Raw genomic sequence first — 14,530 nt, 5'->3', positions numbered from 1 at the left:
ACTGAGGATTTCTGACAGTGATTGGTGGGAGGGGCCCGTCATACTCCATTGTCACACTTTTCAGGTGGCTCTGGAAGTCGAGCCCCAATAGCACAGGGGCACACAGTTGAGGCATGACCAGTAGCGCAAAGTCCCGATATTCTGTGCCCTGCACCACCAATGTCGCTACACAACCCCCTCGGATGTCTGTGGAATGTGATCCAGAAGCCAAGGTGACCCTCTGGCTTACCGGCCGTGTCACGAGTCCGCAGCGTTGCACCGTGTCCGGGTCAATAAAACTCTCAGTGCTGCCTGTGTCAAACAGGCAGCTAGTCCTGTGCCCCTCCACCAGGGTGTCCATCATTGACCTTGCGAGCTGGTGTGGGGCGCTTTGGTCGAGGGTTACGGAGGCCAGAGTTGAATCGCCGTCTTGGTGCCCGGTAAGTACCCGTGGGTGGAAGGTGGGGCGAGGTGGCGCCGACAAAGATGGCGACCCCCATGCCTCGCACACGGCGGGCAGGCAAGATGGCCGTCCCCATGCCTCGCACACGGCGCTGCTCGACCCCGCTCGCGGTTTGGACTTACAGGCCTTGGCGAAGTGGCCCTTCTTTCCGCAGCTGGAGCAGGTAGCTTCTCGGGCTGGGCAGCGTTTTCAAGTCCACAGAAGTAACACTACGCGTACTTGCAACTGACAGCAGCCATGGTCGATTCGCCGGCGGGTTGCAGGGTTTGCAGCGTCCATGGGACCGGCAGGAGATCGCACGGCTGGACAGTGTCAGCGTTGTGCAGAGCAGCCTCCAGTGTGTCAGCCAGCTCGATCGCCGAAAGTAAGGTAAGATCGGCGTGTTCCAGCAGCCGCTGGCACACGTACACTGACCTGATCCCCGTAACGAAGGCGTCTCTTACCAGGAGCTCCGCATGCTGTTCCGCCTTCAGTCCCCTGCAGTCGCAGGCCCACACGAGTGTCTGTAGGGCCCGGACAAACTCAGTGCTCGACTCTCCGGCCCACTGCTGCCATGTCGCTAAGCGATGTCTTGCGTAGACGGTGTTCACCAGCCGCAGTTATTGTCTTTTGAGGGCATCCATTGCACCCTGGTAGTCCGTTTGGTCTCTGATCATGGAGTAGACCCTTGCACTGACTCTGGAGAGGAGAACCCTGCACATCGTGGCAGGATCGGTCACTTGAATCTCCTCCAGGTACGATTCGAAGCATGCTAGCCAGAGTTCGAAAGCATCGCCGGCTTCCTGGGATTGAGGGTCGAGATCCAATCTGTGGGGTCGTAAAATGCTCTCCATGTTTTAAAATTGCTGCTAATAAAATTGATGCACCATCAATAACTCTCGGAGACTGGAAGTGAACGATAGGCTTTTATTAACAGCAAAAGGGAGCACGACATCTCGGAGACTGAGGGAGGAGCAGTGCCTCCAATCGCCTTTATACAGGGGTCTGCGGGAGGAGCCACAGGAGCAGTCAGCAGGGGGGGCATCCAGACAGGTATACATAGTTTACCACAGGAGGTTTGTTTAGGGGTAGGATATAAAAGCAAAATGGAGGAAAATGTAATCCATTATGTATTCTGTAACGTGTCATTCCTTCAATAAAAACATATTTTAAAAAAGTTGGCATCCATCTTTAAGGAACCCCATTTCCCAGGACATGCTCTCTTCTCATTACTATCATCTGGGAGGAGGGACAGACCCTGAAGACTCACACTCAATGTTTCAGGAACAGCTTCTCTCCACCATCATCAGATTTCTGAATGGACAATGAACCCATGTACACTACCTCATTATTTTCTTCTATTTTTGCTCTCCCTTTGCACCACTTATTTCATTAATTTTTTAAATGTATATTTCTTATTGTAATTTATGGTTGCTTCCATCTGTTTTGTAGGACAGTGGGTGAGGATGATCACCGTCACAAGCCTGGGCGGAAGGTATGGAGATCCTGAGATGCCCAGTCGTCAAGATCCCCCTCCCGACCTCTCCAGTGTAGTCTAAAGGAAAGCTTATGAAGCGATACGTTTGGCACCAGCTCGGCTGCAGGAGCTGCCGGAAGGATGTTCAATGATGTCCAGCCGCCTTAGAGACTCTACTGGATTTGCTGTCCGAGTTTACTCCCGTAGCCCTCGTCTCTCCCGAGGCTGTGCGCAAGGCAGTGGGGCTGTTTACTCATAACTGGGGGCCTGGTTCGCAATTGCCAGGGCACGTCCACACACTGGTGAGCCTGTGTGCTACGTGTGCAGGGGCCAGACCTTCTCCCCATCCTCTGTCGTTCAGCCTGAGTCTGAAAGAGGTTCAGTTCAGTGTGTCACCAGTGAGGAGGTACTGCACGAGGCTTGTTGTTGGGGAGGCTGTGTACTGGCAGGGAGAGACTTACACATCCAGCTCGCCTTTTCATGAGACTGCTAGCCAGCGGTGGAAGCTGGAAATGAAACCGACAAGCACTACCCACTACACTACCACGCTAGACACGTCACAACAACCATCTTGACACCTTATGGTAATGTATAAATTTTATTACGTATTACAATATACTGCTGCTACAAAACAACAAATTTCACAACATATGATATACCAGTGATATTAAACCTGATTCTGATTCTCAACATAACAAACACAATAAAAAAGCAGTAAATATCAATATAAAAGCAATTCTATAAATCATATACATAGACATAAAGTGACACCAGGTGATGTGTATGTAGTGGTGGGTTAATGGGAGGTGTTGATTGGCCTGACGGTTTGAGGCAAGTAACTGTTTCTGAGTCTGGTGGCCCTGGTGTGGATGCTATGGAGCCTCTTCCCTGACGGGAGTGGGACAAACAGCAGGGCGGGTGGCATCCTTCATTTATATTGCTGGCCTTTTTTCGACACCTTTCTGTATGGTGGGTAGACAAGTGCCAGTTGTGCAGTTTAAACCACCAGATGTCGAGCCTTGTTGTCTGCAGCAGTGTGGTTTCCGTGATGCAGCTCTCCACTGCACATCTGCAAAAATATGTCAGTACTGAGGGGCGTATAGTCCAGCTCTCTTCAGAGAGTAGAGGTGTTGCTGAGCTTTCCTGATTGTGTAGAATGTGTTCTGTCTACGATAAGAGGCTGTGTGAGACGTGCACTCCCAGGAGTCTGAAACTGCTCACTGCTGTGCTGCCGATGTAAAGAGGGCTGAGAGTACTGAGGGTTTTCCTGAAGCTGATAGCCTCCTCCTTTGTCTTGTTGACATTGAGGAAGAGGTTATTTGCTTGGCACCAGGCCTCGAGCTCTTCCACCTTCTCTCTCTAGTCCATCTCATCGTCGTTGGTGATGAGACTCACCACTGTCATGTCATCAGCAAACTTGACAATGTGATTGGCAATTTGGTGTACCTGTCTTGGCAGTCATACAGTTGTTAACCAGCAGATGTTGAATGGCTCTTTATAAACAGAGGAAAATGAATGACTGGATTTTTCTTAAGGGCCAGGAAGAACATAAATGGCACTAATCTCCTCAACTGGGTTCAGTCATGGGGAGAACAGGAAAACTCCACACAGACAGCACCTGCGGTCAAGACTGAACCCATGTCTCTGCTCCAGCTCAGAATCTCCCGCCTCTGGTTTCCTGACTAGGACTGACTCCAGGAGGTGTTTAAACTAGTCCCCTTGTGCCTAAACATCAGGGTGACGGGCTTCAGGAGATCAGTGGTGAGACAGGTTAGTGATCTATGGAGCTAACTCAAACGCGCAGCGTCACTCATCGCTGCACTGTATTTTGAGCAGTAACCTGACTTAAATTCACTTAGAGTCATGAAGCAACACAACATTGATAGGCCTTTCGGCCCAACCAGTCCTTGCCAACCATGCTAGACTCAATTTCCTGCTTTCAGCCCATATCTCTCCAAGCCTCACCCCTCCATGTACCTATTCAACTGCTTCTTAAATGATAATACTGTACCTGCCTCAACCACTGTCTCTGACATCTTGTTCCATATATCTGTCACTCTCATTGCAGGGGGAAAAGCTCCATTCAATGCAGGTTGGCACTTCCATTGTATCCTGGGTAATGGACGACCTGACTGGCAGATCACAGTTTGTGCGACTTCATACTTGTGTGTCAGACATGGCTATAAGCAGCTCTGGGGCCCCACAGGGGACTGTATTGGCTCCCTTCCTGTTTACCCTGTATACCTCAGACTTTAGATACAACACTGAATCATGTCATCTGCAGAAATTCTCTGATGACTCAGCAATAGCTGGGTGTATAAAGGGAGGACGGGAGGATGAATACAGGGCCCAGGTGGAGGACTTTGTCAAATAGTGCAAGCTGAATCATCTGCAGCTCTACATCAGTAAGACAAGGGAGATGGTGATGGACTTTAGGAAGACTAAGCCTGCACTGCTCCCTGTTACTATTGACAATGAGGACATGGATGTGGTGAGGACCACAGGTACCTGGAGGTGCACCTGGATGACAGGCTTGAGTGGAACACCAACACAGAGTCTGTGTACAAGAAGGGCCAGAGTCACCTCTACTTCCTGAGGAGACTGAGCTCCTTTGGAGTTTGCAGGCCTCTCCTTCATGTGTTCTACCAGTCTGTTGTTGCTCGTACAATCTTCCATGTGGTGGTGTGCTGGGGCAATGGCATTGACTCAGGTGATCCCAACAGGCTCAATAAATTGATTAGAAAGGCTGGCTCTGTTATAGGACTCAAACTGGACACATTGGAGGCTGTGGTAGAACAAAGGACCCCACGGAAAATCCTGGAAATTCTGGACAATGTTTCTCACCCTCTGCATGCCACCTTGGCTGAACAGAGGAACACTTTTAGTATAGACTAAGACAACTGCGCTGCTCCGAAGAGCGATATATGAGGTCATTCTTACCCTCGACCATTAGGCTCTATAATGAGACAACCTACAGCCGGGGAAGGACCTTGTACTCTTTGACTTGTAAATCTTGTACATCTTTTTTACGGTAACTTAGTTTTATTCCTTCTTACCTCCTCTAGTCCTGGCAATGTCCTTGTAAATCTTCTCTGCTCTCTTCTCAGTTTAACTATGTCTTTTCCAAAACGGGGTGACCACCACCGTGTGCAAGTGATGAATCTGTGTATCTCGCCACTTCTGACCTGAGGTCTGCAAACACACGAAGTGTGAGTGACCAGAGCGAGGGCCGTGGGCTCAAGGTGAGTCAGAGCAGAGTCCTACCCCTGTTGGCAGCAAGTTAGATTGGACGACATTAGCTTTAATTGCCACATGTATATTGAAACATACATTTGATTGTTGATGCAATGTTCACTTGCATCAACAACCAACACAGTCCAAGTGTGCTGGGGGCAGCCCGCAAGCATCGCCACACTTCCGGTGCCCATGTAGCAAGCCCACAACTTACTAACCCTAACCCATACATCGTTTGGAATGTGGGAGGGAACTGGGGCACCCGGAGGAGACCCACATGGTCACGGGGAGAATGTACAAACTCCTTACAGGCGGTGGTGGGAACCGAAGACATGTCACTGTCTGTGCTACTGAGTTCACTGCACGGTGAGCTTCCACTCCTCTGGAAGTAGACCTGTAGCCAAGGAGGAACAATCTTCTTCTGGGAGCCTCTTCTGAGCCAGAATTGCTCCACCATACCCAGGAGGAGGGCAACTGCACAGCAAGAAGGAAAGGTCCTGCAGTCGTCATGAATGCATCTCCACAGCAACCAAGTGGCAACCACAGGGCAGTTCCATAAATACCAAGCTGAGTGCCATAGTAACTGGGATTTCCATAGTAACCAGGAGGAAACTCTGTGGTAACCAAAATTCAGCTCCATTGTAACCAGGGGTAGTCCTACAGGAAATACAATTCTATGGTACCCATGGGGCTGGACCACAGCAACCAGGGGCTCGTGGCTGCCATCAGCCAAAAACCTCATAGCAACCGTGTGTTAATGACATAAATAGTGTGTTTCACTGTATGTTTGGATGTACATGTGACAAATAAAGCTATGCTTCATCGCTGCAGAAGCAGAGAACTTGTGGGAGGATACAGGGAAGGGTGAACAAGCAGTCGGACCTCTGCAGAGGTCTGTCAGATGCCCATGGTCCACAGTGGGATGTGGAAGAACTCTATCAAGGCAACCCAATGTGAAGGGAGTGTGGAAGATCCACAGGAGATAAAATCGAGAACGTTTTGACTGAGCCGTCGACAAATTGCCAGTTGTCTGAACAAATGTATTACATGTGGTGTTTAAGAGTCATCATCAGAGCTTAACTAAGAAAAGGTTTAATTAATATCAAATACAAATGAGAAGGTTATAATGAGTGTTATAGTGAAGATTCATTAACCTCAATAAATATTTAGCATTCACAAGGAGAATAAAACTGAAAATTACATGTCCCAGCATAAAAAAGACAAAGTACAGAAATGTAAATCGATGCAGTTAATGTTTTCCTGCAGTACTAATTACTGCCGAGAGAGAAACTGAATTATGCGTCAACAGCTTGTCCTCAGATATTGTTTCAAAGTGATACTGGGATTTAATATTTGGTAAAAGCACAAAGTGGACCAGACCTGACCTCATACACTCTCTGAACACGTCTGGCTGTTCAATACAGAGAATTACATCCAACATATGCCCATTCAGCCTGTCTGGTCTTGGTAGTCTCTCAGATCCACAACATAGAAACATAGAAAACCTACAGCACAATACAGGCCCTTCGGCCCACAGAGCTGTGCCAAACATGTGCTTACCTTAGAACTAACTAGGTTTACCCATAGCCCTCTATTTTTCTAAGCTCCATGTAGTCATCCAGGAGTCTCTTAAAAGACCCGATCGTTTCTGTCTCCACCACTGCCACCGGCAGCCACAAGAGGGTCAAAAGCTTTAAGTTCCTTCAGTGAACATCACCTGTTCTGATCCAACTACGTAGATGCCATGGCGAAGGAAGCTCACCAGTGCCTCTACTTCATCAGAGGGCTAAAGAAATTTAGCATGACCCTTCGACCCTCACCGATTTTTATTGTTTCCCTGTACAAAGCATCCTATCTCGACGCATCGTGGTTTGGTAAGGCAACTGCTGTGCCCATGACTGCAAGAAACTGCAGAGCACTGTGGGTACAGCTCACCACGTCCTCTACCCCTCTCACCAACATAATCAAAAGCACGTACCACCAGGCTCAAGGACAGCTTCTGTCCTGCTGTTATCCCTTAAAAACGAAAAAATGGACAACTGACCTCACAGTCTGCCTTGTTATGGTCACATCTTACTGCAGTGCGCATGCTCTGTGATTTTAACATTTTTCATTGTGTTATTGCATTTCCCTTGTACTATCTGGAAGTACTGATGTCTGTATAGATAGCATGCAAAACTACTACTTTTCACTGCACCTCAATACGTGTGACAATAACAAACCACAACCAGTTCCAAAGAGTTGCTATTTCTAACAGAAACTAAGTTGATTATTGAAGCACCTACTCAGGAGAAGAAATCTACTGTCTTTTCTTACACAGGGCTGTGTCTCCAGACCCACAGTCTGTTGTTACCCTCCGAAATGCCCCAGAGAGGCAATTCAGAAAGGGTGACAAATGGTCCTGGTCAAAGCTCAAAGATCACAGTAAACTTATTATCAAAGTACAAAAGCACACACACCACCACTGGCTCACTCTCATTCACTCTCCCACACATACACACCCACACCCCCATACCACACACACACACACACACACTCACACACACACACACACACACACACACACACACACTCACTCCCCTCCCCACCCACACACACACTCAATGGCTCACTCACACCCCTCCCCCCACACATTGGCTCTCTCTCTCTCTCTCTTTCACACACACACACACACACACACACACACACACACACACACACACACACACACACACACACACACACTCACTCCCCCCACCCACACACACACACACACACAGGCTCACTCCCATCCCTCTCCCTCCCCCACACACACTCAATGGCTCACTCACACCCCCCCCCACACATTGGCTCTCTCTCTCTCTCTTTCACACACACACACACACACACACCACACACACACACACACACAGACCCTCACACACACACACAAACACACAGAGACACACACACACACACACACACACACACACACACACACAGGCTCACTCCCATCCCTCTCCCTCCCCCACACACACTCAATGGCTCACTCACACCCCCCCCCCCACACATTGGCTCTCTCTCTCTCTCTCTTTCACACACACACACACACACACACACACACACACACACACACACACACACACACACACACACACACACACTCACTCCCCCCCACCCACACACACACACACACACAGGCTCACTCCCATCCCTCTCCCTCCCCCACACACACTCAATGGCTCACTCACACCCCCCCCCCCACACACATTGGCTCTCTCTCTCTCTCTTTCACACACACACACACACACACACACACACACACACACACACACCCTCACACACACACACAAACACACAGACACACACACACACACACACACACACACACACACACACACACACACACACACACACAGGCTCACTCCCATCCCTCTCCCTCCCCTACACACACTCAATGGCTCACTCACACCCTACCCCCCCACACATTGGCTCTCTCTCTCTCTCTTTCACACACACACACACACACACACACACACACACACAGACCCTCACACACACACACAAACACACAGAGACACACACACACACACACACACACACACACACACACACACACACACACACAGGCTCACTCCCATCCCTCTCCCTCCCCTACACACACTCAATGGCTCACTCACACCCTACCCCCCCACACATTGGCTCTCTCTCTCTCTCTCTCTTTCACACACACACACACACACACACACACACACACACACACACACACACACACACACACACACACACACACACCCTCACACACACACACAAACACACAGAGACACACACACACACACACACACACACACACACACACACACACACACACAGGCTCACTCCCATCCCTCTCCCTCCCCCACACACACTCAATGGCTCACTCACACCCCACCCCCCCACACATTGGCTCTCTCTCTCTCTCTTTCACACACACACACACACACACACACACACACACACACACACACACACACACACACACACACACACACACACACACACACAGACCCTCACACACACACACAAACACACAGAGACACACACACACACACACACACAGGCTCACTCCCATCCCTCTCCCTCCCCCACACACACTCAATGGCTCACTCACACCCCTCCCCCCCACACATTGGCTCTCTCTCTCTCTCTTTCACACACACACACACACACACACACACACACACACACACACACACACACACACACACACACACACACACACACACACACACACACACACACACACACACTTTGTTTGTCCACAGAAGGGAAATGGGGAAATGGTGCTTGTAGATGGTTCAACTCTTTATTTCTCTCCATCGATGCTCTCTGACTTGCTGAGTTGGCCGAGTATTTTGTGTGATACAGTATGTACCAGTTTCCTTCCATTTATAACCATCAAGGCAACGTTTCAGGCCAAGACCCTTCATCAGGACTGGAATTAGAATGACTTTACACACAAGATATAATGATGGAGAACAAGGTCAAAAAAATGATCGATCAGGGAGTTAGTGTCATGTGGAAGTGTGAAATTGTTCTTGGTTCTGGAGTCAGCTTTGTTCATGTGGGTGATGTGTAATCCAATGTAATCCAATAAATCAGCAAGGAAGGTTTTCCCAATCATCACCCCTACAGACAAAAATGGCACTCAGGGAAGCCTCTGATTGTTATACATGGGAGGTTTGCTGTCATTTACTAACCAGTCACACAAATAAACAGAAAAGATTCTGCAGATGCCAGAAATCTTGAGAACCACACACAAAATGCTGGAGGAACTTAACAGGCCAGGCATCATCTATGGGAGAGGAATAACAGTTGATGATTTGGGCCAAAACCTTTCACTGTTAGACTGGAAAAAATCTTTTACATTTCGACAATTAAATATACCACTTCTTACATCTATTGAACTTCAAAGAATGGAATTTTGGATCACATATGTCATGTATTTAATACGAGGGGTGATTGATAAGTTTGTGGCCCAAGTTAGAAGGAGTCAGTTTTAGAAAACCTAGCACATTTATTTTTCAACATAGTCCCCTCCTACATTTACACACTTAGTCCAGCGGTCGTGGAGCATACGGATCTTGGACCTCCTGAAAGTGTCCACAGCAGGAGTGATTGATAAGTTTGTGGCCTAAGGTAGAAGGAGATGAGTTATACAGCTCTTGTTACATGTGCATGCAGCTCAACTCTTTGAGAGATTATGCAGAAAGTTTGAAGTTAATAACTCATCAGTTAATAAGTCATCAGGGGTGATTGATAAGTTTGTGGCCTAAGATAGAAGGAGATGAGTTATTATCTTCAAACTTTCTGCATTTTCACTCAAAGAGTTGAACTGCACGTGCATGTAACGAGAGTGTCTTGGGCCTCCAGGTGGTCCACAGCAGGGGTGATTGATAAGTTCGTGGCCTAAGGTACAAGGAGAACTTATCAATCACCCCTGCCGTGGACCACTTCTGGAGGTCCAAGATGCTGACTTCTACAAAGAAGGGATCCGTATGCTCTTGGACTAAATGTAAATGTAGAAAAAATAAATGTGCTAGGTTTTCTAAAATTGACTTCTTCTACCTTAGGCTACAAACTTATCAATCACCCCTCGTATTTCAGTAATTTTGTAAATAGTTTGATTAAGCATACTTTGTTTACGTAATTCTTTATGGATTATACATAAAAGCACGTGAATGACATGTGTCATTATGCCACCACGTCAAATGCGAGCACCTCACTAAAGTAAAAATGGAGTAGACGCATTATACCAGGCTCCTGCGATTTTCTTTCGATTAGTTTCTCGAGTTGCAAAACATAACAATGAAGAAGTTTCAAAACAAACCTGAGATGAGTACCTACCTGTTGAAGCACAGTGAGACAATCAAGTTTAAAAAAAGCACGACACAATTCTCTTCAGGAAGAGGAGAGAGAAAATCGTACCAGTTAAAAAAAAAGAGCAGTTGCAATAGCAGTTGAAATGCCACATCCCCTGCAACAAGAGTGAATTAAGGAAGCTTCTGGATGGTGCCACAGCAGCGTTCAAGGATGGCATTGGAAAACTCAAACATATCAAGGATAAAATAGTGTTAAATCAAAATGCCACACCTATGTTTTACCAAGCCCATCTGGTTCCTTATACCATCCATGATAAAATAGTCAGTGAGCTAGATCCAGGTGTGAACTCCGGAAAGCCATTAAGGGTGCCAAGAGGCAATATCGAGCCAAGTTGGAAGCCTAGGCTAACTGGGGGAATGCCAGTAGACTATGGCAGGATCAAAATGAGATCACTGGGCGCAATGAAAAGGCTGGGAATATCAATAACTGTAGCGCTTTTCTTCCTGATGAACTTAACGTATTCTACGCAAGATTTGAACAGAAGAAGAGTGCCCGCCTCCTCAGGGTGAACCGGATCTGGTGGCATCGAGATTCATCGTCACCGAGGAACATGTTAGAAGAGCCTTCCTGAAGATAAATCCAAGGAAGGCGACGGGCCCAGATGGCGTCCCGGGACGGGTTCTCCGGGCCTGTGCAAGCGAGCTAGCTGGAGTGTTTGCTGACATCTTCAACTGCTCCCTGCTTCAGTCTAAGATCCCCTCGTATTTTAAGAAGGCAACGATAATCCCAGTGCCGAAGAAAAGCAAGGTGGCATGCCTGAATGACTACCGACCTGTGGCTTTGACATCAATTGCTATAAAGTGCTTCGAGCGATTGGTTATGGCACACATTAACCATAACCTACCGGTCAACCTTGATGCTTTGCAATTCGCCTACCGGAGCAACAGGTCAACGGCAGATGCCATCTCTCTGGCACTACATTCCTCCTTAGAACACCTGAAGAATAAAGACCCATATGTAAGGCTCCTTTTCATTGACTACAGCTCTGCCTTTAATACCATCATTCCAAATAAACTGATTCCTAAGCTCCGGAACCTGGGTCTTAGCACTCAGATCTGCAGCTGGGTCTTCAACTTCCTCACAGACAGGACCCAGGCTGTAAAAATAGGGGACAAGCTCTCCTCTACAATCACTCTGAGCACTGGTGCCCCACAAGGCTGTGTACTCACCCCCCTGCTGTACTCACTGTACACCCATGATTGTGTAGCCAAGTTTCCATCAAACTCAATATATAAGTTTGCTGATGACACCACAATCGTAGGCTGTATCTTGGGTAAGCCTAGATACAAGGTTTGAAAGCGCCATGGTTTTCAAGGGATATTAGAAACTTGGTTCGAAAAAAGAGGGATGTCTACAATAGATATAGGCAGCATGGAGTAAAGGAATTGCTCGAGGAATATAAAGAATGTAAAAGGAAACTTAAGAAAGAGATTAGAAAAGCTAAAAGAAGTTACGAGTTTGGTTTGGCAAATAAGGTGGAAGTAAATCCGAAAGGCTTCTACAGTTATATTAAAAGCAAGAGGATAGTGAGGGATAAAATTGGTCCCTTAGAGAATCAGGGTGGTCAGCTATGTGTGGAGCCGAGGGAGATGGGAGAGATTTTGAACGATTTCTTCTCTTCGGTATTCACTAAGGAGAAGGATATCGAATGGTGTAAGGTGTGGGAAACAAGTAAGGAAGTTATGGAACCTATGACAATTAAAGAGGTGGAAGTACTGGCGCTTTTAAGAAATTTAAAAGTGGATAAATCTCCGGGTCCTGACCGGATATTCCCCAGGACCTTGAGGGAAGTTTGTGTAGAGATAGCAGGAGCTCTGACGGAGATCTTTCAGATGTCATTAGAAACAGGGATTGTGCCGGAGGATTGGCGTATTGCTCATGTGGTTCCATTGTTTAAAAAGGGTTCTAGAAGTAAGCCTGGCAATTATAGACCTGTCAGTTTGACATCAGTGGTGGGTAAATTAATGGAAAGTATTCTTAGAGATAGTATTTATAATTATCTGGATAGACAGGATCTGATTAGGAGTAGCCAGCATGGATTTGTGCGTGGAAGGTCATGTTTGACAAACCTTATTGAATTTTTTGAAGTAGTTACGAGGAATGTTGACGAGGGTAAGGCAGTGGATGTAGTCTATATGGACTTCAGCAAGGCCTTTGACAAAGTTCCACATGGAAGGTTAGTTAAGAAGGTTCAGTCGTTAGGTATTAATGCTGGAGTAATAAAATGGATTCAACAGTGGCTAGATGGGAGATGCCAGAGAGTAGTGGTGGATAATTGTTTATCGGGATGGAGGCCGGTGACTAGCGGGGTGCCTCAGGGATCTGTTTTGGGCCCAATGTTGTTTGTAATATACATAAATGATCTGGATGATGGGGTGGTAAATTGGATTAGTAAGTATGCTGATGATACTAAGGTAGGAGGTGTTGTGGATAATGAGGTGGGTTTTCAAAGCTTGCAGGGAGATTTATGCCGGTTAGAAGAATGGGCTGAACGTTGGCAGATGGAGTTTAATGCTGAGAAGTGTGAGGTTCTACATTTTGGCAGGAATAATCCAAATAGAACATACAGGGTAAATGGTAGGGCATTGAGGAATGCAGTGGAACAGAGAGATCTAGGAATAACAGTGCATAGTTCCCTGAAGGTGGAGTCTCATGTAGATAGGGTGGTGAAGAAGGCTTTTGGAACGCTGGCCTTTATAAATCAGAGCATTGAGTACAGAAGTTGGGATGTAATGTTAAAATTGTACAAGGCATTGGTAAGGCCAAATTTGGAATATTGTGTACAGTTCTGGTCACCGAATTATAGGAAAGATATCAATAAATTAGAGAGAGTGCAGAGACGATTTACTAGGATGTTACCAGGGTTTCAGCACTTAAGTTACAGAGAAAGGTTGAACAAGTTAGGTCTCTATTCATTGGAGCGTAGAAGGTTGAGGGGGGATTTGATCGAGGTATTTAAAATGTTGAGAGGGATAGATAGAGTTGACGTGAATAGGCTGTTTCCATTGAGAGTAGGGGAGATTCAAACGAGAGGACATGATTTGAGAGTTAGGGGGCAAAAGTTTAAGGGAAACACGAGGGGGTATTTCTTTACTCAGAGAGTGATAGCTGTGTGGAATGAGCTTCCTGTAGAAGTAGTAGAGGCCAGATCAGTTGTGTCATTTAAGGTAAAATTGGATAGGTATATGGATAGGAAAGGAGTGGAGGGTTATGGGCTGAGTGCGGGTAGGTGGGACTAGGTGAGATTAAGAGTTCGGCACGGACTAGGAGGGCCGGAATGGCCTGTTTCCGTGCTGTGATTGTTATATGGTTATATGGTTATATGGTAATGATGAGTCTGAGTACAGAGAGGAAATTACGAACCTGGTGGCATGGTGCGAAGACAATAACCTATCCCTCAACGTCAGCAAGACGAAGGAATTGGTTGTTGACTTCAGAAGGAGTAGCGGACCGCACAACCCCATCTACATTGGTGGTGCGCAGGTGGAACAGGTCAAAAACTTTAAGTTCCTCGGGGT

The sequence above is a fragment of the Hemitrygon akajei genome, chromosome 10 (genome assembly GCF_048418815.1).
Source record: "Hemitrygon akajei chromosome 10, sHemAka1.3, whole genome shotgun sequence".
NCBI classification, from domain to species: Eukaryota; Metazoa; Chordata; class Chondrichthyes; order Myliobatiformes; family Dasyatidae; genus Hemitrygon; species Hemitrygon akajei.
The sequence above is the reverse complement of the archived record's forward strand: the minus strand, read 5'-3'. Positions refer to the sequence as shown.